At 37.7% G+C, this 4,561-nt stretch overlaps 2 non-coding genes across 2 annotated transcripts; one reads left to right on the forward strand and one right to left on the reverse strand.

The window, feature by feature from the left end:
- Nucleotides 1–2,706: 2,706 nt before the first annotated feature.
- Trnar-acg (transfer RNA arginine (anticodon ACG)) lies at nucleotides 2,707–2,779 on the forward strand. The gene has a single exon. It is a non-coding gene; the product is annotated as a tRNA-Arg (tRNA).
- Nucleotides 2,780–3,470: 691 nt separating this feature from the next.
- On the reverse strand, nucleotides 3,471–3,560 carry Trnay-gua (transfer RNA tyrosine (anticodon GUA)). Its single transcript is given in 2 exon segments — nucleotides 3,471–3,506; nucleotides 3,524–3,560. It is a non-coding gene; the product is annotated as a tRNA-Tyr (tRNA).
- Nucleotides 3,561–4,561: the final 1,001 nt, after the last annotated feature.

Below are 4,561 nucleotides of genomic sequence, written 5' to 3' on the forward strand. Positions count from 1 at the left end.
GCTAAATTTTCGTTCTCGGGGGACTTTATCAGGATGCTAAAAATAGAAAAGTATGACAAGTCAGTACCAAACAACAGTTTTGAAAAAACTGAAATATCCCAACCAAATTTTCAATGTAACAAATTCTTTTTACACTCAAAAGTCGTTCGCTGGGGCATGTATCTCCAGTTAATCTAACTGATGTACAGGCAAAGAGTAGGCTGATCAGACGTGGACTCTCACGTAAACCGAACGTTGGCTGGGGTGAGCAAGCAAGCTTCTGACGTTTGAGCAAGCACAGCTATTGGCACGGTACACACGTACAGTTTACTTTACATTTTATGCGAGTCTTTTGCACTTTTGGGCGTTCTGTATTAATGTTGGGCAATGCCTCTTTAGGCAGTTTGTAGTTTTAGTTTGTTCCGAAGAAGGCGCGGTTATCCGCGCCGAAACCTAGGTCAACATCCGGTTTCTGTTTGCAATCGAGGCGGATTCTTTATAATCATTAAATTATTCACGATTGCTGACGCGCTGCAATGTTAAAAGTTCTCATATAATTAAGTATTTGTGAAAAACATATTTCCTAGAAGTAATACGTTATAGAAATGTGTTTTCAGAATATATATTGCATTTGGTTTAACTGGTCTTATACCTAAAGAAAGAATAAGATACATTATGTTGAAAGGAAAACTATGCACTATCCTCTGCCTCTAGCTTGCCTGATATTCCACTTGGCCCTGGAGACAAATAAAACAAAAACCAAATGAGATATAACGGCGCATCACTTAAACCAATTCTCCTAATGGGACTGCAGCCATATGGAAGTTCATTTTGTGAAGAATGTGGTCGATGCAGCGTGTGTTAGCAGTGTTTACTGAATCTTGTTTAGCGGTATGCACGTTTGCTCTGACAGTCAGCTGAGTAGTAATATTGCATAGCTTTTAGTATTAACAAATTGTACCTATTTAAATTAGTAATTGACTGAACGCTGCAGAAAATATATGCCGGTTGCTATAATAAAAAGTATGTATCACTTTTTTATTTTCAAAGAAAAGAATTTCATTTACGTGTATTGCACTTAACACCTTTTCCAATTAACAAAATGCAAATACATTCTTGCTATGGGATTCTCAGGTGTTGCCTCATCATCATCATCATAAGCCTATTATCGATTTCAAAAATATCACACTGACAAGAAAGGTAAGTGTAACTGTAGTAGACCTAATTCAGTTAAGTATGAAGTATCAGCACAAGTGCCCCAGTTTTTTCCTCTCTGAAATATGCTCAGGCTAACCAAGAACATTACTGAATAGTTTAGTAGTCCTGATGTTTCAAAGCTAAGAATATAATGAACGAGGAACCCTATAACTCACTCCACGAGCAGACGCAGTGTGCCGGATATAAACACGTTCCGCTCTATTTGATCGCTCGCAACTGTCTCTGTATTCAACCTATGGTAAATAGAATTTTTCTGTTCGTTCCGAAAACTTTTCGCTATTGGGTAGCACAAGGCAGATAATATGCTCAAAACTAATATTAGACAACGGAAATAGCGTCACACGGCGCAGTCATACGCTGCCACGTAAAAATTCTTAACAATTATTAAAAATTCCTTTTCAAATAAATCGCTTTCTATTTGCTGCAAAAAGAATGGGTTTTGTTTATAGAGAAATGTTTTCCGTTGTTTTGTCTGTGTTTGGAAATGTTGTGCCCTATTGTAGCAAGAAAAAGGTGTTTTGTTTGCAAACGAATACCGGTATTATAGTTTTGAACACTTATGAAAAGTTTTTAGGATTCATGGTTATCGGGTAACACGAAACATCCTCATAAAAAATAATACTCTCTTGAAGACGTTCGATTTAAACGTAAGTAGAAAGAAAAAGAACTTACGCAACTAGCACAAACAAGAAGAATGAAAATACTCATCTTGAGTTTGAAGCTCTTTTGTCCGTGTTTGCTTCCAAAAACATTTGTCTCTGGAGAGGGTCCACCTTGAGCACAACACAATTTTCCTTTTTATTTCCCTGACAAGTTTCGCTAAAGTGTCAGCATCATCAGTGATTTTTTTAATAACACTAACACTAACACACACACACACACACACACACACACACACACACACACACTCACTATTACACATAGACATACAATTAGTTAATGGTAGACTCAACCATAACATGCCCAGACGTAATATTTCGAAGTAAATGATTTTTCTACATTACGTTCTATATGACGGCAAATGACAAACTGTGAAACAAAACAATTCGATTAAACATAAAAATCCAGGAAATCCACAGCATTTGGTAACAATGTATATATACAAAATTATCTGTTTTTCAAATATGTAAATACTGTCTCAAAGACTTAAATCTGCGTATGTACAACTAGTGAAGAGCATTTTGCTTGTTTCATAGAAAGATAATAAAAAATCAACTGATGATGCTGAAACTTCAACAAAACATGTCGCGGAAATCAGAAGAAAAATTGTGTTTTGTTCAAGACGGACACTCTCCAAAAATAAATCAAGAAGTAGTTGTAATGTTATCATGAGATAACAATGTCTTCTGGTATGCGTTCAGTGACTTATTTAGAATCCTAGTCTTAGTCTGCAGAACCATGCAGGAATATTAATTGATTGAGACTTTCATGGTAAATAACTATGAACTTGTAAAATTAAGAAAACTACACATGATATAATACCTATCATGATATACGAAATATGTAACTGGCCCTGTGGCGCAATGGATAACGCGTCTGACTACGGATCAGAAGATTCCAGGTTCGAATCCTGGCAGGGTCGTTTATTTTTACATAACTAAAACTTATATTTTGTGTACATATTAACACAAATTTGTTGTATTTCATTCTTTTGCAGCTCATATTTTGCATGATGTGAGATTTTATCCTTAGTTCCTCCTGAGACTAAAAGTAAACACATTACCGATCACTTCAAACAGAAACTGCTTCACGGGGTGACATGATGATAACGCGTGAATTGCACAAGTGTTAAGTGTAGGTAATTTCGCTGAGCTCGATGACTTAGAAAATAGTTATTCAAATGAGAAAGTCTTACGATTCCTTCGCCGCCCCCGCCCCCCACCAAAAAAATGTGTCATGCGAATTTATTGCAACTAGCCTGACACTGCTCAAAACCAAGTACCACAATGTACTACTTAACGATATTTTTACTTGCTTCTACAATAGAAAAGTCAGACCAGAACTTTAAATCTCCTGTGACATCTATTTTCAGTTACTTTTAGGGCTACTGAATTTTAGTATATTATTTATGGGAAACTACTAAGGACGTACTAAGGAAGAAAATGGAGTCCTATATCCAATTTGCCGAATTAATAACTCACGAATAAGACACTAAACAAGAGAACTGATTGTTAATAGCAATAATTTGAATCAGGAGTCGGTTTGTGACTGAGATGCATTGAATTATTCACTGTGTGTCAACAGTCCTTCCGACCTATGGGTATAAAAATGTTTCCTCCGGGCCGGATTCGAACCAGCGACCTATGGATTTCTGCTTATAGAACCTCTACAGTCCACCGCTCTACCAACTGAGCTACCAGAGGAACCCAACAACGGTTTCCGCCATCTTGAAACAGAAGGGCAGACGGCTTCGGTGCCTCTTGAATGAAGTGACATGTACGAAAACGATGAACAAAAGAATGTTTGCTGGAGCTAAAACGTTAAAAACGCTATTCTTGGATTATGTCATAAATTTACAGTGTTCATCTTTCCCACTATTTCGCACAATTTTCCGCGTTGGCTTACGAAATTCATAATCTAATATCACACCTTTTCGTGACAGGAATTTGCATTTCACCTCATTCAAGAGAAGAAATAAAGCATGTATTAAGGCAAATTACATCTGATGATGGACCCACAGGGTCCGAAATGCATCGTGCACTTAATAAACACGAAAAGTTGTGACAAAAGAGTTTTTTAATTCATATCTCCAGTGTATTGAATACACTCGCGTTTGAAGCTGCGAAATATGGATAAAATTAAATACCTACAAACAGCTGGACATCCAAATACAAAGGGCACAGGAAAGTTTTGCAATACAGCTTTTTTTCCGAAGTAATTTCCACCACATTGAATACATCTGTCCATCCTCCGAAACCAATACCTAAACCAGTTCTCCCAAGTTTCTTTAGGGAGTAAGGCACACTCGTTGTACCTAGTCCTCAGGAGGTCCATCACTTGAAAACTGCAGCCATTTCAGCTTCATTTTCACATGTGGGAACAGTGCAAAGTCACATGGAGAAGGGTCTGGACTCTAAGGACGGTGCCCAAGAAGTTTCAGTCCCGTTAGCCGCAAATTTACGGCGCATGCTTTGGCGCGGAGAGCTGGAAAGTTGTGATGGAGGAACCAAATGTCCATTCTTGACTTCGGTCGCAGGGTCTTCAAAGATTGGATGACTTTGGGCAGGTACTGCTCAGTGTACCACTTAGCTGTGAAAGTCTTCTGTGTGTCCAAAACAACATGCTCCACAATTCCACTCGATTTGTAAAGAACAGCTATGATTTTCTTCTTTATTGATCGGGATTTTCTGACAGTCATGGGTGT

The sequence above is a fragment of the Schistocerca cancellata genome, chromosome 2 (assembly GCF_023864275.1).
Source record: "Schistocerca cancellata isolate TAMUIC-IGC-003103 chromosome 2, iqSchCanc2.1, whole genome shotgun sequence".
Taxonomy (NCBI): domain Eukaryota; kingdom Metazoa; phylum Arthropoda; class Insecta; order Orthoptera; family Acrididae; genus Schistocerca; species Schistocerca cancellata.